The 23,837-nt window shown below is 34.1% G+C and overlaps 1 non-coding gene across 1 annotated transcript; it reads right to left on the bottom strand.

The window, feature by feature from the left end:
- Positions 1-16,905: 16,905 nt before the first annotated feature.
- LOC132508444 (U6 spliceosomal RNA) lies at positions 16,906-17,012 on the bottom strand. The gene has a single exon (XR_009536583.1). It is a non-coding gene; the product is annotated as a U6 spliceosomal RNA (small nuclear RNA).
- Positions 17,013-23,837: the final 6,825 nt, after the last annotated feature.

Raw genomic sequence — 23,837 nt, 5'->3', positions numbered from 1 at the left:
AGAATGTATAAGAGGAAACACAGCTATAGTCTGTGAAACATCATACAACACAGGATATACTTAACATTTTATTTGATATTACTTAATAATTTATATACATTGTATAAAGTACACTAGAATCTCCTCTTCTAAGTTCACTTTAAAGTTAGATTTTCATAACATTCTAACCTGTGAACAATTTGTTATCAATTTTCTTTACTTCAGAAAATTACATTAGAATTTTTGGCAAGTCAACAAAAAATCTCAAGTTCAAGAATATTGGTGCTATTTAGCTAACTTAAGTACATCTAATTATCTTGCATTAAGTTTGGGTTCTAATTTCTTTCCTATTTCAAGCAATAAACATTTTCCTATGTGTAATTACATTTAGGATTTATTTTTATAAAAAAATGTAAGTGTACCTTTTGTGCATCTTTCTCCCTAATGCTTCCCTAGTTACAAATGCTATCAAATCATTGCCCTTTAAGCAACGATGGAAAAGTTGGCAACCCTCCAACTTAATTTTGAACATTTTCATTATTTCCTAATAAAGCAAGAGGGCCATAGTCTCAAAGTATAAAGCAAAATGTGTTCTACATCTGAAATATGCTCCAGTGAGACATCTAAACATGGAGTCAGGGCAACCAAGAGTAGTTAGTGCACAAAAAAACTGCCACAAGCAGCAGAAACCAAAGTGGAAAAGAACAGCTTCTTCTTGGAAGGCAGAGCTCATTCTCAATTTGCTTTTTTTTTTCCCCTTAAGATATCTAGGATACAATAAATTTTAGAATGTTCTCTGTATTGCCATCTGATTGCTCCCTCCTTTTTAATTTGTAAATTGATATAATCTGGGATCTCAAGAGACAGAACGATTTTCTGAACCATCAGTGCAATTACCTATCAAAGTTTGAAATTGTTTGTAAAATGACATTGCTTAGAAAAGGCAATTCTTTTCAAAATTAAACAAGATCAGGATAACAATCATAGCAATTATACAATGGTACAATGTAAGGTTCATTACTTGTATCTTCTAGGGCAAAGTGACATCACGTGGAGTAGGTACAAAATTCACCATTTTTGTCTAAAAATAGACACACTTTCTAGAGGAATAAATTATTTTTTCCTAATAGTAATTGTTAGGTAATAAAAAAACAAAATATGAGAATTATAATTGCTTTTAATACATTTAAAATTCACAAGTTATTTAAAGGCTAGGAATAGTTACTATCAGTATTAATTATATGGCATAATGTCACTATCACATATGGATGTACATGCATTCTTTAGTTTCATCAGGAAACTTCATTTAATATTAGTGATCAGAGTGGGTGTGCTCAGGGTGCACACGCTGATGTCACCTCACCCGGCTGCTCTGCCCACCCGCCTGCCCCGGGCACTTGTCTAGCCCAGGCAGGCTGGGGTCCACCAGCCCTGGACCAGGGTCCTGCAACCTGACCGCCTTGGCCAGCCTGGATGTAGAAGTTAAGGAAGGGTACACAGAGACTCGGATGGCTACACATCTGACATATCAGCAAAGAATCATCTTTTCATTTGCGGCAGAAAACTAGGCAGAAGAAGTAAATCTAGCAGAAAACATTGTTGTTTCCTAAGAATACTGTAAGGATTAAAATACAGATAAAACCAAGTTCCTGATAGAGACCTTCAAGATGGCGGAGGAATAAGATGTGGAGATCACCTTCCTCCCTACAAATACATCTACATGTGGAACAACTCCTACAGAACACCTACTAAACGCTGGCAGAAAACCTCAGACTTCCCAAAAGGCAAGAAACTCCCCACGTACCTGAATAGGGCAAAAGGAAAAAGAAAAAACAGAGACAAAAGAATAGGGACAAGACCTGCACCTTGGGGAGGGAGCTGTGAAGGAGGAAATGTTTCCACACTAGGAAGCCCTTCACTGGAAGAGACGGGGGTGGGTGGGTGGGGGCAAATTTCAGAGCCATGGAGGAAAGCTCAGCAACAGGGGTGCGGAGGGCAAAGTGGAGAGATTCCTGCACAGCGGATCGGTGCCGACCAGCACTCACCAGCCTGAGAGGCTTGTCTGCTCACCCACTGGCTGGGATAAGTGGGGGCTGGGAGCTGAGGTTCCGGCTTTGGAGGTCAGAGAGCCCAGGGAGAGGAATGGGACTGGCTGAGTGAACACAGACTGAAGGGGGCTAGTGGACCACAGCTAAGCAGGAGGGAGTCCGGGAAAATGTCTGGAACTGCCTACAAGGCAAGAGACCATTGTTTTGGGGTGCACAAGGAGAGGAGATTCAGAACACTGCCTAAACGAGCTCCAGAGATGGAGCGCGAGCCACAGCTAACAGCATGGACACCAGAGATGGGCATGAAACGCTAAGGCTCCAACTGCAGCTACCAAGAAGCATGTGTGCAAGGCCAGGTCACTATCTACACCACCCCTCCCCGGATCCTGTGCAGCCCACCACTGCCAGGGTCCCGTGATCCAGGGACAACTTTCCCAGGAGAACACGCGGAACGCCTCAGGCTGGTGCAATGTCATGCCGGCCTCTGCCGCTGCAGGCTTGCTCCGCATTCCGTACCCCTCACTCCCCACCCCCACCCCCCTACCACCCCCACCCCCCCCCCCCCGCCCTGACCCAGCCAAAGCTGCTACTTTAACCACATCCTGTCTGAGTGAAGAACAGATGCCCTTAGGCGGCCTATACACAGAGGAGGGGCCAAATCCAAAGCTGAATCCCAGGAGCTGTGCGAACAAAGAAGAGAAAGGGAAATCTCTCTCAGAAGCCTCAGAAGCATCGGATTAATTCTCCACAATCAACTTGATGTACGCTGCATCTGTGGAATACCTGAATAGACAACGAATCATCCCAAAATTGAGGCGGACATTGGGAGCAACGATATATATATATTTTTTTCCTTTTCCTCTTTTTGTGAGTGTGTATGTGTATGCTTCTTTGTGTGATTTTGTCTGTATAGCTTTGCTTTTACCATTTGTCCTAGAATTCTGTCAGTCCATTTGTTTGTTTGTTTATTTGTTTTTGTATTGTTTTTAGCTCTTGCTATCCTTGATGGATTTGTTTTTTTGGTTTGGTTGCTCTCTTCTTTCTTTCATTATTACTTTTTAATATTTAATAATTATTTTTTATTTTAATAACTTTATTATTTTTTTCTTTCTTTCTTTTTTTCTCTCTTTTCTTCAGAGCTGTGTGGCTGACAGGGTCTTGATGCTCCAGCTGGGTGTCAGGCATGTGCCTCTGAGGTGGGAGAGCCAAGTTCAAGACACTGGTCCACCAGAGACTTCTCGGCTCCACATAATACCACACAGCAAAAGCTCTCCCAGAGATCTCCATCTCTACGCTAAGAGCCAGCTCCACTAAACCACCAACAAGCTGAACACCCTATGCCAAACAACTAGCAAGACAGGAACACAACCCCTTCCATTAGCAGAGAGGCTGCCTAAATTCATAATAAGGTCACAGACACCCCAAAACACACCACTGGACACAGACATGCCCACCAGAAAGCCAAGATCCATACTCATCCACCAGAACACAGGTGCTAGTCTCCTCCACCAGGAAGCCTATACAACCAACTGAACCAAACTTAGCCACTGGGGGCAGACACCAAAAACAACAGGAACAATGAACTGGCAGCCTGAAAAAAAGGCACCCCAAACACAGTAAGTTAAGCAAACTGAGAAGACAGAGGAAGACACAGCAGATGAAGGAGCAAGGTAAAAACCCACCAGACCAAACAAATGAAGACAAAATAGGCAGCCTACCTGTAAAATAATTCAGAGTAATGATAGTAAAGATGATACAAAATCTTGGAAATAGAAGGGAGAAAACACAAGAAACATTTTACAAGGAACTAGAAGAACCAAAGAGCAAACAAACAATGATGAATAACACAATAAATGAAATTAAAAATTCTCTATAAGGATTCAATAGCAGAAAAACTGAGGCAGAAGAACAGATAAGTGACCTGGAATATAAAATAGTGAAAATAACTACTGCAGAGCAGAATAAAGAAAAAAGACAGAAAAAAATTGAGGACAGTTTCAGAGACCTCTGGGACAACATTAAACACACCAACATTCAAATTATAGGGGTGGCAGAAGAAGAAAATAGAAAGGGACTGAGAAAATATGTGATGAAATTATAGTGGAAAACTTCCCTAATATGGGAAAGGAAACAGTTAATCAAGTCAAAAAGTGCAGAGAGTCCCATACAGGATAAATCCAAGAAGAAACACGCCAAGACATATATTAATAAAACTATCAAAAATTAAATACAAAAAAAAATTAAAAGTAACAAGGGAAAAACAACAAATAACATGCAAGGGAATCCCCATAAGGTTAACAGTTGATCTTTCAGCAGAAACTCTGCAAGCCAGAAGGGGGTGGCAGGAGATATTTAAAGTGATGAAAGGGAAGAACCTACAACCAAGATTACTCTATCCAGCAAGGATCTCATTCAGATTTGATGGAGAAATTAAAACCTTTACAGACAAGCAAAAGCTAAGAGAGTTCAGCACCACCAAACCAGCTTTACGACAAATGCTAAAGGAACTACTCTAGGCAGGAAACACAAGAGAAGGAAAAGACCTACAATAACAAACCCAAAGCTATTAAGAAAATCGTAATAGGAACATACATATCGATATTACCTTAAATAAAAATGGACTAAATGCTGCCGCCCAAGGACATAGACTGGCTCAATGGATACAAAAACAAGACCCGTATATATGCTGTCCACAGGAGACCCACTTCAGACCTAGAGACACATACAGACAGAAAGTGAGGGGATGGAAAATGATATTCTAGACAAATGGAAATCAAAAGAAAGCTGGAGTAGTAGTTCTCATATCAGACAAAATGGACATTAAAATAAAGACTATTACAAGAAACAAAGAAGGACACTACATAATGATCAAAGGATCAATCCAAGAAGAAGACATAACAATTGTAAATATTTATGCACCCAACATAGGAGCACCTTAATACATAAAGCAAATGCTAAGAGCCATAAATGGGAAAATCGACAGTAACACAATCAAAGTAGAGGACTTTAACACCCCACTTTCACCAATGGACAGATCATCCAAAATGAATATAAATAAGGAAACACAAGCTTTAAATGACACATTAAAGAATTAATTGATATTTATAGGACATTCCATCCAAAAACAACAGAATACACTTTCTTCTCAAGTGCTCATGGAACATTCTCCATGATAGATCATATCTTGGGTCACCAATCAAGCCTTGCTAAATTTAAGAAAATTGAAATTGTATCAAGTATCTTTCTCACAACAACTCTATGAGACTAGATATCAATTACAGGAAAATAGCTGTAAAAATACAAACACATGGAGGCTAAATAATACACTACTTAATAACCAAGAGATCACTGAAGAAACCAAAGAGGAAATCAAAAAATACCTACAAACAAATGATAATGAAAACACGATGACCCAAAACCTATGGGATGGAGCAAAAGCAGTTCTAAGAGGGAAGTTTATAGCAATACACTCCTATCTCAAGAAATAGGGAACATCTCAAATAAACAACCTAACCTTACACCTAAAGCAATTAGAGAAAGAAGAATAATAAAAAAAAAGTTAGCAGAAGGAAAGAAATCATAAATATCAGTTCAGAAACAAATGAAAAAGATATGAAAGAAAAAATATCCAAGATAAATAAAGCTAAAAGCTGGTTCTTTCAAAGATAAAAATTGATAAACCATTAGCCAGACTCATCAAGAAAAAAGAAAACTCAAATCAATAGAATTAGAAATGAAAAAGAAGTAACAACTGACTGCAGAAATACAAAGGATAATGAGAGAGTACTAAAAGCAAACATATGCCAATAAAAGGGACAACCTGGAAGAAATGGGCAAATTCTTAGAAAAGCACAACGTTATGAGACTGAACCAGGAAGAAATAGAAAATATAAACAGACCAATCACAAGCACTGAAATTGAGACTGATTAAAAATCTTCCAACAAACAAAAGCCAAGGAAAAGATGGCTTCTCAGGTGAATTCTATCAAGCATTTAGAGAACAGCTAACACCTGTCCTTCTCAAACTCTTCCAAAATATAGCAAAGGGAGGAACACTCCCAAACTCATTCTATGAGGCCATCATCACCCTGATACCTAAACCAGATAAAGATGTCACAAAGAAAGAAATCTACAGGTCAATATCACTGATGAACATAGATGCAAAAATCCTCAACAAAATACTAGCAAACAGAATCCAACAACACATTAAAAGGATCATACACCAGGATCAGGCGGGGTTTATACCAGAAATGCAAGGATTCTTCAATACACATAAATCAATCAAAGTGATACACTGTATTAACACATTGAAGGATAAAAACCATATGATCATCTCAATAGATACAGAAAACGCTTTTGACAAATTTCAACACCTACTTATGATAAAAACCCTCCAGAAAGTAGGCATAGAGGGAACTTACATCAACATAATAAAGGCCATATATGAAAAACCCACAGCCAAAATAATTCTCAATGGTGAAAAAAATAAAACAATTTCCACTAATATCAGGAAAAAGACAAGGTTGCCCACTCTCACCACTATTATTCAACATAGTTTTGGAAGTCTTAGCTACAGCAATCAGAGAAGAAAAAGAAATAAAATGAATCCAAATGGGAAAAGAAGAAATAAAGCTGTCACTGTTTGCAGATGACATGATACTGTACATAGAGAATCCTAAAGATGCCACCAGAAAACTACTAGATCTAATCAATGAATTTGGTAAAGTAGCAGGATACAAAATTAATTCACAGAAATCTCTTGCATTCCTATAAACTAATGATGAAAAATCTGAAAGAGAAATTAAGGAAACACTCACATTTACCATTGCAACAACAACAACAAAAAATACCTAGGAATAAACCTACCTAGGGAGACAAAAGACCTGCATGCAGTAAACTATAAGATACTGATGAACGAAATGAAAGATGACACAAATAGATGGAGAGATATACCATGTTCTTGGATTGGAAGAATCAACATTGTGAAAATGACTCTACTACCCAAAGCAATCTACAGATTCAATGCAATCCCTATCAAACTACCAATGTCATTTTTCACAGAGCTAGAACAAAAAAATTCACAATTTGTATGGAAACACAAAAGATCCTGAATAGCCAAAGCAATCTTGAGAAAGAAAAACGGAGTTGGAGGAATCAGGCTCCCTGACTTCAAATTATGGTACTGGCACAAAAACAGAAATATAGATCAATGGAACAGGATAGAAAGCCCAGAGATAAACCCACGCACATATGGTCATCTTAACTTGACAAAGGGGGCGAGAGTACACAATGGAGAAAAGACAGCCTCTTCAATATGTGGTGCTGGGAAAACTGGACAGCTACATGTAAAAGAATGAAATTACGAGACTCCCTAACACCATACATAAAAATAGACTCAGAATGGATTAACGACCTAAATGTAAGGCCAAACACTATAAAAACTCTTAGAGGAAAACATCAGTGAACACTCTATGAAATAAATCACAGCAAGATCCTTTTTGACCCACCTCTAGAGAAATGGAAATTAAAACAAAAATAAACAAATGAGACCTAATGAAACTTAAAAGCTTTTGCACAGCAACAGAAACCATAAACAAGATGAAAAGATAACCCTCAGAATGGGAGAAAATATTTGCAAATGAAGCAACTGACAAAGGATTAATCTCCAAAATATACAAGCAGCTCATGCAGCTCAATATCAGAAAAACAAACAACCCAATCCAAAAATGGGCAGAAGACCTAAATAGACATTTCTCCAAAGAAGATATACAGACTGCCAACAAACACATGAAGGAATGCTCAACATCACTAATCATTAGAGAAATGCAAATCAAAACTACAATGAGGTATCACCTCACACCAGTTAGAATGGTCATCATAAAAAAATCTACAAACAATAAATGCTGGAGAGGGTGTGGAGAAAAGGGAACCCTCTTTCACTGTTTGTGGGAATATAAATTGATACAGCCACTATGGCAAACAGTATGGAAGTTCCTTAAAAAACTAAAAATAGAGCTATCATATGACCCAGCAATCCCACTACTGGGCATATACAATGAGAAAACCATAATTCAAAAAGAGTCATGTACCACAATGTTCATTGCAACCCTATTTACAATAGCCACAACATGGAAGCAACCTAAATGTCCTTTGACAGATGAATGGATAAAGAAGATGTGGCATATATATATATATATATATATATATATATATATATATATATATAAAATGGAATATTAGTCAGCTATAGAAAGAAACAAAATAGAGTTATTTGTAGTGAGGTAGATGGACCTATAGTCTGTCATACAGAGTGAAGTAAGTCAGAAAGGAAAAATAGATACTGTATGATAACACATATGTATGGAATCTAAAAAAAAGAAAAAAAATGGTTATGAAGAACACAGGGCAGGACAGGAATAATGACACAGATGTAGAAAATGGACTTGAGGACATGGGGAGGGGAAAAGGTAAGCTGAGATGAAGTGAGAGAGTGTATGGCCTTACATATACTACCAAATGTAAAATAAATAGCTAGTGGGAAGCAACAACATAGCACAGGGAGATCAACTTGATGCTTTGTGACCACCTAGAGGTGTGGGAAAAGGAGCGTGGGAGGGAGAGGCAAGAGGGAGGACATATGGGGATATATGTATATGTATAGCTGATTCACTTTGTTATAAAGTAGAAACTAACAGACCATTGTAAAGCAATTATACTCCAACAAAGATGTTAAAAAATAATAATAATATTAGTGATCAGATACTCTAGTTAGTGTTTTTCAATATTAGAACTTTATTACTTAGACAGTTATAAAACATTTGATCTTTAGGCAATCACCACAACATTTTTAAGCACAGCAGACAATAATATTTTTAAGTTTTTTGCAGAACTGGAATATTTTCATATCATAATTTTATGATTTTTTTATTAATTTTTATTTTTTTGCAGTCTCATTCAAGTTAAGTTTTGCATTATTTAATTACATTTAGTTTGTTTTAAAAAGTTCATTGTCATTTTTCTGAAATAATGGAATGGAAAATTTTTTTAATCTTTTTTTTCAAGATACTTTTTACTTTCTATACCTTAAACTTTCTCTTTTCTTTTTTTCTTTATTTAAAGTTTTTTAGTTTTATTTATTTATTTTTTTGTGGTACACGGGCCTCTCACTGTTGTGACCTCTTCCGTTGCAGAGCACAGGCTCCGGACGCGCAGGCTCAGCGGTGGGATCTTCCCGGACTGGGTCACGAACCTGTGTCCCCTGCATCGGCAGGCGGACTCTCAACCACTGCGTCACCAGGGAAGCCCTCTTTTCTTTTAAGTTAGTTCATGATTGACCTCAGTGAACCAAGCAGTCAAAGTAGTCTCAATATGCATTGAAGTCTTTATGTCACATTAAACTCTAAATAATTCATCTAATGATGAACACTTGTGTTGCTTCCAGTTTTTGGCTATTTTGACTAATGCTTCAATGAACATGGGTATACAAATATATATTTGAGAGCTTGTTTTCAATTATTTTGGGTATATACCCAGAAGTGGAATTGCTGGATCATATAGTTATTCTATGTGTAATATTTTGAGGATCAGCTCTACTGTTTTTCTCAGGGGCTGATTCACTTTACAGTTCCACCAGCAATGAATGCACAAAGGCTCCAATTTCTCTATATCTTTGCTAACATATTTGTTATTCTCTCTTTCTTTTTAACAGCCACCCTAATGGGTGTGAAGTGGTATTGAATAGTTTTGAATATGATTTTATTCATGCTGTTGTCAACAAATATAAAGATATAAAATCTAAAATAATTAAATATACATAAAATAATTTATGCAATTACAAGCAAAAATATAAATCAAGGAGTTTCACTTATCCCACTCTCAAATAGGTCTGGTGAAAAGGTGTTTTTGTGCAATGAAACATGCAATTAGCATAAAATATTTAGGACTTAGTTGAAAGTTTTGTGTTGTTTCTGTGTAATATATCACTTTCAGGTTTTTATTTAGGACTGAAAGAAAAATAGAAAAATGATCAGAGTACAACATTTAGAAGTAATTTAGATTGAAAATGATGTTGTGGTGGGTTATTTACACATATGTGTCCAACCAGATCTCTCATGACAGCATGTCTTTTTGCCACATGACCTCTATATTTGCTCATTCAAGTAGATGATGTCTTACGTCTGGCCCAGTATAGTTTCTCCAGCTGACCAGGGACTCTCCAAGTGGAATATGGCGTCACGTGAAAGATCACATTTATTGTCTATAAGCCCCTTTGTTAAGACCTCTGAAAAATTTGAGATGGTCCCCAGTAGACTCTCTCAGCTAGACATTAAGTACTTCTGAGAATCTTGATAGCATTTTCCTACAATGTTCTCACACATGCAAAATAGAGATAATTCCTCCTTGAAGAAAAAAGATAGGTACTGCTTTGAGGGCATGAAGTATATCCTAATGAAATTTATAGAAAAATCTACAAATTTTAAGAGCCTTGAACCAAAAAAAACCATCTGATTGGACTGAAGGGACAAAGGTATTTCAAAATGCAAAAAGCTCCCAACTTCTAAAGATAAGAAACAGACTTAGAGCTACTCAGTTGTAAATACCTGCTATTTCTTCTAGAAAAGTTTGGCTAACTCTGAGGCAAAGCCAAGATCTTTGAAAAACAATGAATTAGGAACCAGAACTACACTCCACTCAGACTTTTCCTTGTGTCTAAGAGAAAGGGAACTGGTAACATGTGTCCAGCTGGATTCAGAATTGCCATGGGTCAGTGATAAATAAATGCTTTCTGTCCTTTTATTTTATTTTATTTTTTGCCTTTTTTTATAGCATCTTTATTGGAGTATAATTGCTTTACAATATTGTTATTGTATTGTTATATGTATATGTTCTTCTTTTAAAATGCAAGTGTCCATTGCAATTATTTTATCTGTGCTTTATCAGTGTATGCAGAAGGCAAATAATCTTGTCATTTTATATCTCACATCTCTAGATTAACAGCAATTTAATGTGAGCAGCTGCATCCAGTAATCCTCAGGCATATATGGACATAATTTAGATAATGACATTCTGGATTTTGAGAAAATACCTTAAGGGTATGAGGCTTTCGGAGGAGGGAGGAATGTATTTTGCATGTGGGAGGCCTGTAACTTGTTGTGGTCAGAGGGTAGACAATGGTAGATTGTTTCCAAAGATGTGCACATAAATCCTTCTCTCTCATCCTGCATGTCTGTTTGCTATGTGAATTTTCCACTCCTCCATTAATAAGATAACATACTTCTTTTCCCTTTGAATTTATGAACGATCCTGCTTCGACCAATGAAATGCAAAAATTACATTGTGTAATTTCTGGGTCTATTAACTAAGAAAACTTGCAGTTTCCATTTTAACCCTCATTTTCACACTTCCACTTTCATCCAGCTACCATGTAAAGAAGCTTAAACTAGGCTAGTTAATGACGGTTATGGGAGAGTGAAGCGATGAGAAGAGAAGGGAGCGGAGGAAAGAGAGAGCTTGAGATGGAGATTATGTTCAGGAGAACCTAGGCACCCAATACATCTCCTAGCTGAATGTACCCATGTGAGTGACTTCTGTGGACATCACGCGAAGTAGAAAATATAACTCATTAAGTGAATACAGCTAAATTTTGGAGTGGTTTTCTTATATAACAAGAGATAACTAGAAAAGGTTTATTTGTCTTAATCTTTGAAAGAGGTAATAAGGTTGGGGAAACTTATGTTCCTTTTTATTTATGGCTTATATTTGTTCAAATTAGAAATATTTTCATTGCCAGGTGAGGGTAGAAAATTTATGGGCAGTATTACAGAAAAGAGCTAAAAGCACACTTATACTATGGCATCATTAATTTTTCTACTTTTTCTTTCTTTTTTTAAGAAACAAATTACCAATACTATTTTTGACTACCAAACTGATTATTTTGGTAACATTTTTGGAATAATATCCGCATTCTTTTCCTTATTATTATACTGATGATTATCCCGTTTATATTGCTCAGTTTGTTTTTTTGTTCCCAAATTAAGCACCAAGAAATGCAACTTCTTTGGAACCAGGCCTAAATATTGGTTTTTTTCTGCTTTTAATTTTATATATAAAAATATGATTTAAAATAATGAATGAATATGGCATCTTATCACAGTCTTAAACTGCAAATTTCCAGTAGCTGCTATTCTTAAAGTAATGCTTAAACAATCACAGAATTACAAACGGGAACTCAGTAAGATGGAATAGTTTTCCTAACCACAATAAACCCAGTTGTTTTATTGGAAATGCATCAAGCTCGTATTTTAGGATAAAAGAATATTTAGTGAAATCAAAAAGGCATTTTACAGATTAAGACAAATCTCACTTTAGAAGATTCCTTTCTTTCAACCAATGTTCATTTAACATCATAAGTCAAAAGTATTACTATTTTGGGTTGTTATATTTTAAGATTTATGTGATGTCTTTAGACATCTTTACAATCTCTTCTAAATAATAGCAATTATATGTCAAATTGAAATCACAAAAAAAAGTGAAGAATTTTGGATGTTTAAAATTCCCATAGATCTTTTGAAAAATGAAAGGAGAATAGACTGTTAGTTTGGAGAAAATACCAAGAGAAGTTCTATTTTCTGAACTTTGTCTTCTAGTAAGTATATGAATCTTTTAAAAATGAAGGATTAATATCTAAAGTGATTTTCTACTATTTTTGAACTTCAAAAGTCTTCTCCATTTTTATATGGTAGCAAAAAATTCTCTTAAACACATGACTTGGTGCTCACTAAATTGGATCTCTATAATTTAAATTTTAATTACTAAGTATGCCTAAATTATTTGAAACATTTTTGATTTTTCTACATAGATTCAGTGTGAGTAGATTACACTGGACTAGAAAAGAAAGTCTTGCTTTTGGCTCATTTCTGAAAACTGGATCATCTCTCTTTTACTTACTGATTTGTATGTGTTATTTATGTTTTGATGCAAGTCCTTTTTAGGTCATATGCATTTTCAATATCTTCTTCTGTTAGGCTTGCTTCTTCACTCTTTTAATGGTGTGGAAGACAACTCCCCATGGTGCTTCTGCATATCTGGAATCTGTTTCTTTTTCAGAGTATCTTTTCAAGAATTTATACAAAATAATTTTGGAAGATAGACATAGTGCCACCCTTTGGGGCAGAAAGAAGGTTTGTTTCCTGACCAGGATTATAATAAAAATAATGTCTTCTTCTGGGACACCTTCTAGGCTACATTTTCTAGTGGCCTTCTTATAAGACTGTAGATTTCCTTAGCTTGGGTTTCACTCCTGTAGTGCATCCCACAGCTATAGAGGCATCATCTGATGAGTCACACTGTTCTTTCGGTATTGGGGCTCAGGGAACTGGTATGAGTATTACTCTCTCTATTGCTCTTGCTGTGAGAAATAAACTGACCTTTGTCTTTGACCTAGCAGCTTCATGACTACTGCCAGTATCTTTATACCTCTAATTATTTTTGCTTTATATATTTTGAGACCATGTCAACTAGTATATTTTTAATTGAATAACTTCTAAGTTGGTTGGCTCCTTTATTGTTCTAAAATGCCCATTTTTGTCTCTTATAATGTTTATTTTCTTATTGTCCATTTTGTCTAATATTAATGTCAACATATACAGTTGATTCTTATTTTTTAATCAATCATGATCTTTCTAAAATTGGAGTATTGATTTTGTTTATACTGAATATAATTTTTGATAAATTTCTATTTAGATTTATCATCTATTTGGTTTTCTTTTGTTTGAAATTATTTTTTCTGATTTTTTACCTTCTTTTCAGTTTATCATCATTTATTATGTCTGTTTAAGTTAAGTCTGGCAATTTTTATTTTTTAATTGGTGTATTTAGTATATTTCCTCATCAGTTTGTGTTTAAATGTACCACCTGGTTATTTGTACTGTTTTTGTCCCATAAGCTTTAAACATTCTTTTGTCTCCTTTTTTTCATTCTTTGGTTTAATTAAGCATTTTTAATATTTATCCTCTTGTCTGTCATATTTTAAAAATATTATTTGAGTTGTTACATGAGAAATTATTATTTATTTATTGAAGTCTGATTTAACGTAATGCTTTTAATATTCCCCTGACAATGCAAAGACTTTAAAACACTTTAACTCTATTTTTCACTTTCTGATTTTTCTTTTATGGTTGTCATTTACTTTAATTATTCATAATTTTTAAATCCCACAAGACAGCAATGTTTTTGTATGCAGTCAATATTCATTTAGATTTATTTATACATTCAATATTTTCAATCTTTATTCTTTTCTGAATTTCCAGACTTCTATTAGATCATTTTCCCTCTGTCTTAAGTATTCCCTAAGTATTTTCATTAATATAGATCCAATAGTGATACATTTTCCTAATTTTTATATATCTGAAAAAGTATATAATGAAAATATACCTTCTTCTCTTTTTTTAAGATTTACTTATTTAACTTATTTTTGGCTGTGTCAGGTCTTAATTGTGGTGCTTGGGATCTTCATTGAGGCATGCGGGATCTTTTGTTGCAATGTATGGGCTCTTCATTGTGGTGCGTGGGCTTCTCTCTAGTTGTGTTTTCTCTAGTTGTGGGTTTTCTATTCTCTAGTTGTGGTGTGCAGGCTCCAGGGCACATGAGCTCAGTAGTTTGCAGCATGCAGGCACTAGCTGAGGTATACGAGCTCAGTAGTTGTGGCATGCGGGCTCAGTTGCACCGCGGCATGTGGGATCTTAGTTCCCTGGCTAAGGATCGAACCTGCGTCCCCTACATTGTAAGGCAGATTCTTTACCACTGGACCACCAGGGAAGTCCCTACCTGTATTTTTGAAGCACACTTTCTCTGTGAATAGATTTCTCTGTTAGTGTATTTTTTCACTTAAAAAAATTTCAGCTGTAAAATCTGCTTCCATAATTTTTATAGAAAAGTCAGCTGTAAGTTCTATTGTTTTTATTCTAGCTAGCTGGTCCATTTTTTTCTTCCTTCCTGCTTTTATGATCTTATTTGTTTGTCTTTGATTATTTATTTTATTTCTATTTGTGCCTTTGATCAGTTTGGAAAATTATCTGCTTTTTTCCTTCAAATATTTTTTATGTACTCTTTTCTTTGCCCTTTCCTTCTGAGACTCTATTTACAGGTTATGTTAGGTATTTTTAATATATCCCTTTTGTCTCTTAAGTACTTTGGTGTATTTTCCATCCTTTTTCCTCTCATCTCTCTCTGTGTTTGGAACTGGATCAAAGAACTATCTTCCACCTCATTAATCTGATTTGTTTTTTGGAGAGAAGGCACTGTGGCTAATCTGCCATTAAACTTGTATATTGAATTCTTTATTTTAGTTTTTTTTATATTTTCAGATCTGAAATTTCTATTTATATTCCTTTTATATATTCCTTTTCTTTGCTGAAATTCTGTATCTTCTCAATTAACTTCATATGTTTTACTGTTACTATAAAGGGTATACCTGATATTCCAATATCTGGATTCCCTGTGGGTTTCTATTATTCATTTCTGTTATAATTTGCTCTTTTTGTCACTTATCCTTTAATTCTCTATTAAGTCCTTTATTAGTTTCAACTGAAAAACTAGAGTATTTATAATGCCTTCCTCTTTGGGAGTCTGAACTCCACTCTTTGTCTTTTAGACATGTGGGGTTGCCAAAAGTCTGTTGGTTTCTCATTCATAGCTAAAGCAAAGGTAAATATCCATATTAAATTCAAGAAGTGAGGTGTGTTAGTGAGAGGTTTTATTTTTCTGTATGGGTGATCTATTTCTGGTTTGTCTTTACTCCTTTGGGAGATCCACCTTAAATCCAAGGCTCATTACCAGAGAGCCTCTACCTTGTTGAATTCTGAACTCTAACTCTTGTTTCTCTAGTTCTGTGAGATGGTTGCAAGTGCTGCTCAGATTCTCAGATGCATATCTTGCCATTGGTAGATTGCAAATGCCTTGAGAGAAAAGGTAGCACCAAATGCTGGTTTCACATAACGTACTTCCCTTCTCCTTGGGATATGGATGTTTTTGGACATGGCTAAAGGCTACTTTGGTTCTCTCTGATGCTTTCAATCATATATAATTAACTGGCATTTCTTTATTTTTGGTGATGAGGTTGATCAAATAAAGGCTAATCTACCTTCCTTAAAACCCTTTACATTCAGCACTCATAATCTTATGGAGGTAATATCTTAATTTCTTCCAGGTGTTTTGCTTTCCTCACTTTTGTTTTGAAATTAAATCTGGAGTTTATGTTTTACATTGTATGAGATAAAGTTATGTTTCAGTCTCTTTCCATATGGACCTCCAATTAAACAAGCACCATTTATTGAATAGTTCATCTTTTTTTCCACTGATATATAATGCTTCTGCTGTCATACACAAACTTTTCATAGAGGGTGGATTTGCATCTGTTTTCCTTATTCAGTTTCATTGGTCTAATTATTTCTTACACAATTTTTGAAATGCTCTGTCTTTTGTCTTGAAATATAATAGAGACAACTTTTGTTCTTAAAAATGTCTTGACTATTATTGGCTCTATGTCATGTACATTTTAGGCAGCTTCTTTTCAAATTTTGTGAAAAACACTGCTTGAATTTTATTGGATTGCATTAAATTAGTAGAATGATTTTGAGAGATCCGAATTTATTAAATATTTTCATCTATAAACATTGTAGAAAATTCACCATTTGTTTAATTCAATAAATTTAAACAATTTTGTCCATGAGCTTCATGCTTATTTTTTTTTAACATCTTTATTGGAGTGTAATTGCTTTACATTGGTGTGTTAGTTTCTGCTTTATAACAAAGTGAATCAGCTATATGTATACATATACATACATATATACATATCTCTCCATATCTTCTCCCTCTTACAAAAAATATGGAATGCTTCACGAATTTGCATGTCATGCTTGCACAGGGGCTATGCTAATCTTCACTGTATCATTCCAATTTTAGTATATGTGCTGCCGAAGTGAGCACTTCATGCTTACCTTTGCTTGGGCTTATTATTTGATGACATATTTTTACTTATAAATTAGATTTTTTTAGTAGACTTTTTTTTTAGAACTTTATAGATTTAGAGAAAAATTGAGATTTCACTGAGCACAGCATACCCAATTTCTAATATTATTAACATCTTACATTATTATGGTCAATTTGTTTGCATCAATAAATCAATATTGATACATTTTTATTAACTAAAGTCTGTATTCTCTTCAGATTCCTTACATCTTACCTAACAATTTTCTGTTCCAGGATTCCATCTGGGCACCGCATTCCATTAGTTTTCATGTCTCCTTAAGCATCTCTTGGCTGTAACAGTTTCTCAGAATTTCTATGTTTTTCATGACCTTGACAGTTTTGAGTACTGAACAGGCAGTTTGTACAATGTTCCTCAATTTGGGTTTATTGTATATTTTTCTCATGGTTAGGCTAAGGTTTTCAGTGAGAATATTGTAGAGGTGAAACACACTTCTCATAGTGTAACAGGTTACATATTATCAAGATTACTTATCACTGATGATGTTTACTTTGGTCAGTTGACCAAGACTGTATTTTCCAGGTTTTTCTACAATGAATTTCTTTCTTTCTTTCTTTTTCCATACTTCACTCTTTTGAAGTAAGTCACTAAGCACCAATACCCCATTGTATACATACACCACATTTTGTTTATCCATTCATCAATCTATGAACATTTGTTCTGTTACCACTTTTTGACTATTATGAATAATGGCTGCTATGTACATTGGTACACAAATTTGTTTTTATTTCCCTTGGGTATATACCTAGGAGTGCAAAGACTTCTTTATACATTTTCTGTATGTTTGAATTTTGAGGAACTGGCAGTCACTTTTTCCAAAGTGGCTGCATCATTTTACATTCCTATGAGAAGTCTATGAGTTTTCCAATTTCTTCATATCCTTGCCAACTTTTGTATTATTTATCTTTTTGATTTTATCAATCCCAGTGGATGTGAAGTGGTATCTCATAGTGGTTTTCATTTGCAAGTACCTAATAATTAATGCTGTTCAGCACTTTATGTGCTTATTAGCCATTTGTATATCTTTTGGAGAAATATTCACTCAGATTCTTCATCTATTTTTAACTTGGATTATCTGTCTTCTTATTATTGACTTAGAAGAATAATTTATATTATCAATGCAAGTTTCTTATGAGTTATTTATAAATATATTCTCCATTTTTCTAGGTTTCTTTTAACTTTGTTGATGGTATCCTTTGAAGCAGAAAAAAAAATAATTTTGATTAAGTCCAATTTATCTGCTTTTTGTTTTGTCCCTTTTGCTTTTAATGTTAGCCAAGAACATTTTGCCCAACCCACAAACTTGAAAATTAACTATTATATTTTCTTCTAAGACTTTTATAGTTTTAGCTTTTATAGTTTTAGCTTAGATCTATTATTCATTTTTAGCTCATTTTTTTGTGTGTCAAGAGGAAGGGTCCAACTTTATTTATTTGTATGTGAATAACCAATTGTCCCAGCACTGTTTGTTGAAAAGACTATTCTTTCTGATTAAATTGTCTTGGGACTCTTGTCAAAATTCAACTGACCATTAATATAAGAGTTTATTTCTGAACTCCCAGTTCTATTTGATCAATTTATCTATCTATCTATCTATCTATCTATCTATCTATCTATCTATCTATCTATCTATCCCTCCTATCCCATTACCACACATTCTTGATGACTGTAGCTTTATTGTAAGTTTTCAAATTGAGAATTGTGAATCCTTCAACTTCATTCTTTTTCAGTATCCTTTATCTTTTTAAAGATTCTTTTGCATTTCCCTATGAGTTTTAGATCAGCTTGGCAACTTCTGCAATAAAAGCTTGCTAAGATTTTGATAGAAATTGAATTAACTTTATAGATCAATTTGAGGCATATTGCTATCTTAATAATATTAAGTTTTGTAATCCATGGACCTGAGTTTTCTTTCCATTTATTTAAGTCTTCTGTAATTTCTTTCAGCAATGTCTTAAAATTTTCAGGTTATAACCTTTGCATTTGTGTTAAATTTATTCCTAAGTGTTTTATTTTTTGATGCCACTGTAAATTGAATTGTGATTTCATTTTTTGATTGTTTATTGATAATGTATAGAAATACAATAGATTTTTGTGTATTGATCTTGTATCCTGCATCCCTAATGAACTTGTTTATTAGCTCTAATTTTTTTCTGTGTGTGTCCTTCAGTTTATACATAAGATTATGTCTCCTGTAAATAAAGATAGTTGTATTTAACTCCATTCTAGAAAGGTATTACTTCCACTATAAAGTAGTGAAAAATGAGAATTACAGGACTCATATGGGTACTAAAAAGTGACAGAACTGAATTTGGATGCATCTATTTGAGATCAGAGTCATTCTTTTTTTTTAAATAAATTTATTTATTTTTGGCTGCGTGGGGTCTTTGTTGCTACGTGTGGGCTTTCTCTAGTTGAGGTGAGTGGGGGCTACTCTTCGTTGTGGTGCACAGGCTTCTGATTGTGGTGGCTTCTTTTGTTGTGGAGCACGGGCTCTAGGCATGCAGGCTTCAGTAGTTGTGGCTCATGGGCTCTAGAGCACAGGCTCAGTAGTTGTGGCTTATGGGCTTAGCTGCTCTGCGACATGTGGGATCTTCCCGGACTAGAGCTCGAACCCATATCCCCTCCATTGGCAGGTGGATTCTTAACCAGTGCACCACAAGGGAAGCTCCCAGAGTCGTTCTTCTTTATAGATCTCTAACATAATACCAAGATAAAGAAACATTGTAATACTTTAAGATCCATGAAAAGAATCTTATCTTTTGGAATGAATACATCAATTTTCCACTGTATGCTCTTGCTTCAGTCATTCATAATTTGGTAAAGTTGTAACATCTTTATGGTGCTAATAGTGGAGAGTACACATCACTTATAACCATTTCTCCTACCACTATACCCATTAAACAACAATTCTTCATTGGCCTCCTTGCCTAGGCCTCTGGCAACCACCCTTCTACTTTCTGTCCCTATTAATTTCACTTCTCTAAGTATCTCATATAAGTGGAATATAATATTTACTTTTTGTGACTAGCTTATTTCACTTTGTATAATGCTTTTTAAGGTTCAGCCAAGTTGTAGTATGTATCAGAATATTCTTTTTAATGCAGAATAATATTCCACTGTATATATATATATATATATATATATATATACACACACATATATATAACACATTTTATTTACTCATTCATTCATCATTGAATGAATGCTTAAATTGCTTCTACATTTTGGCTATTATGAATAATATTCTATGGACATAGGTGTACAAATATCTCTTTGAGATCCAGCTTTAAATTATTTTGGGTTTATACACCCCAAAGTGGAACTGTTGGGTCATATGATAATTATATTTTTAATTTATTAAGGACCTCCCCTACTGTTTTCCATAGTGGTTGCACCATTTTACATTCTCACTAGCAGGTGACAATTGTTCCAATTTCTCTACATCCTGGCCAAAACTTGTTCTTTTCTTTTCCTTTCTTTTTTCTTTTCTTTTTTTTAATAGAGTTTCAGATTTGCAAGATGAAAAGAGTTCTGGAGATACTTTGCACAACAATGTGTGAATGTACTTAATACTACTGAACTGTAAACTTCATAATGGCTCTGGTGGTAAATTTTTAAGTTATGCGTATTTTACCACAATTTAAAAAAAAAATTAGAGAAGTGAAAAGAAATAATACTTTACTAAAAAAATGTGAATGTGAAACAAATTTTTAAAATTACTGAATTTAGAAAAAGTAATAAAAAATATTACCTTTAAATATATGGTAATATGTAATATTTTCTAGATAAGAAACCTAACTGTATTATATAATTGCGTGTCTTTTTTTTTCATGAAATCTTTTTTCTTCTGGAAATAAGAAATATTCACTTTAAAAAGTTCTGGAATTTTCATCTTCTCTGATTTTAAACGTGTCACAGTACTCCTTTTCAATTTTTGCAACATCATTCTTGATTTTTTATATTGCAAATTTTGTATGGATTTTTTAGTGTTGAAACAAATAGCTCATCAACACTATAACCATAAAGAACATTGGTGTGCAGAGGTTGTAATTTTAAAATGTATTTTTTAATTTTTAAAATGTCTCTAGATTTGTACTGGAATATGGGCTTAAGTTTTTCACTGCTCATATAATTCATGCTGAATAGAACTCCAATTCAAGTTTATTTTATTCTGATATTTGACTTAGAAACTATCAGCTTCTGTATGTACTGGCTACATATTAGCACAACATGTACCCCAATCTTCAAAAACTTTAGGATGTAGATCCACATTCTAGGAAAGATAGCAGTGTGTACTTGACCTCAAACTTGCATTATATTTCCTTCAGATTAAATTGAAGGATCGGTGAATCTTAGATTACACATGGTTCTTTAATTATCATTTATTAATAATATTATTATCATACTTCCCCTCTGCAAAGCCATTATTTCATGTGAAATGCTTTTAAAACAATCTTATGGGTTGGAAACATTGGACAAAACTTGGAAAAGTTGATACGTCTACCTCAACTCGTGTAACTTGTAAGAATTTGAACCCTGCTTTTGAACTGGTTACCAGATAAGGCTGTTAATACTGATTGTAGCTTAGTGCATTACCTAAGAGAGACTAAGCCATTCAAATACATTATTATTTTAAGTTCCAAAGCAAGAGCAGATTGTGGGGGTAGATGTATATAATTATAAAGATAAAATTGATGACTACTAAATGTTAAAATATATATTTCCACTTTTAACCCAAAATATCATTTAAGCAAATTATATTCTGGACAAATATGCCTTAAAATATATGATGAGAGACTTGACAGTAGTGATTTTTGTATCTTTCTACCCAAAGCTTAGGAAAACTATATTAGATGCTCAATAAATATTTGCTGAACTAATGAATTACAAATGGATATAGAACATTGAATGATAGCCACCAAAGTCTAAGACATTATTGTTGAAAGGAAAGCTAATAGATCTCACCACAGCATAGTACTATTCCTGGTAGCTGACCATATCTTGGCTAATTTTTTTTTTTTGGTCAGTGACAGTGTCAAATGTAACACCATAATCTTTTATGAAAATTTAGTGTCCACTGGTGAGCAAAAATGATATTATTCCCAATACTGCATAAGGTGAAATTATATTAAAGAACAATAAGACATTTCATTGTATTAGTTAACAAAGATATTTGACATTATTGACCAAAACAAAAATAATAAAGAAATACTGGCATAATCTGAAGTACATCTTTAGGGAACATGGCAAGCTCAGATGAAATGAGGAGAGTGAGCACCACACTTTAGTGACAGATTCTGTATCCAGAGTGGATACAGACCAAACTAAAGCATACTTTTCTTTGACATTGGTTGTAAAATTGCCTTATTATTCTCATACAATTTTACAAGGAAAGGCAAATCAATGACTTTGTTATCTTCATGAAGACAGAAGTCTATATGCCATAGTTACCAAGATTTCAAAAGCTTTCTCTTCTGAAATCTGGAGTACTGTTTGAGGAAAACTGTGTTTTCTTTGGGCAGAGGTTGTTTCTCTAATGGGTTCTGCTTACATATTTAGAAGTGTCTTGTAGTGGAAACCACACAACAAGTCTTTCTCAAGGCCTATGTTCTGACTCCAGCCCATTGACTAACTAGCTATGTGATTTATAAAACTGAAAAAAGTATATGATCATCTTTCCTGTAACTTCAAAATTTTAAGATTATCTTTTTATTATGGACTATAAATCTGTACTTGAATTGTCTTATTTTTACAATGTGCAGCATGGTTTTTTCTCTTTTGTGTGTGTATGTGTTACTTTTAGATTGAGCCATGACGACTATAGAACAGTTATGTTTATTGCACAAGTATAAACAGATTTCCCAAAGGCATTCTTTTTCACTGGGAGTTGATACTGATGGAAACCTGTGTCCTTGCTCTCATTCTTCCCTTCAATTTTGACATCTATCAAATCTCCCTTTTTTTTTCTATCTCAAAGAGAATATTAAGGGCTGCTGATCAGAGAAAAGACATCAGAGAAGACCAAAAGAGCACAATGTCCTGGTGTTAGATATATAACAATGCTTCAATTATAGTCCCTTAACTTCTATAGATATTTGGAAAGGCTTTAAAAACATTATTTATATTACATAAATTGTGATACATTAAGAAAAAATACCCATAAAAGTATTTAGATAGATTCACAACAGTTAAGAGCATGTTGTTAACATTGTGTGAAATATTGTAAACTATGAGGGAAAATAATAATTTACTAACAAGAAAATCACAATATTGGGTACATTTAAATATTGAGAAATCAGACGTAATAATAATAATAATAATAGAAGAGTAGAATATAAAGGAAACACCAAAACACTTTCATCACACTTATGAATAAACTGCTTTCTTTTCCCCACATTCTCCTCTGGGCCTAAGGCATAGCTGTAAGCAGCATTATAATTGTGGTGGATATGGATGCTAACACATTTATTCTCTTTTTCTGTGGGAAGTGGGAAGGAAGGGAAGACATCATTTTTAACATAATTTTTGAAAAATCTTAAAACTTTAAAAATTATTTTCTAATTAAGAAAATCAACCTACATTTTAGCCTGTTAATACAATAAAAAGAGAATTGTAATAGAAAAACAAGATCACAATTGTTATTGATAATATCTTCCCATTGATATTTATCGAATGCACAGGACCATTTGACCGCAGCTTGAGCTGTCACTAAACTTTGTAACTTCACAATTGGGATTGATTATGGAAAGACCAATTTAGCT

This window comes from Lagenorhynchus albirostris, chromosome 17, assembly GCF_949774975.1.
Source record: "Lagenorhynchus albirostris chromosome 17, mLagAlb1.1, whole genome shotgun sequence".
NCBI lineage: Eukaryota > Metazoa > Chordata > Mammalia > Artiodactyla > Delphinidae > Lagenorhynchus > Lagenorhynchus albirostris.
The sequence above is the reverse complement of the archived record's forward strand: the minus strand, read 5'-3'. Positions and strand labels throughout refer to the sequence as shown.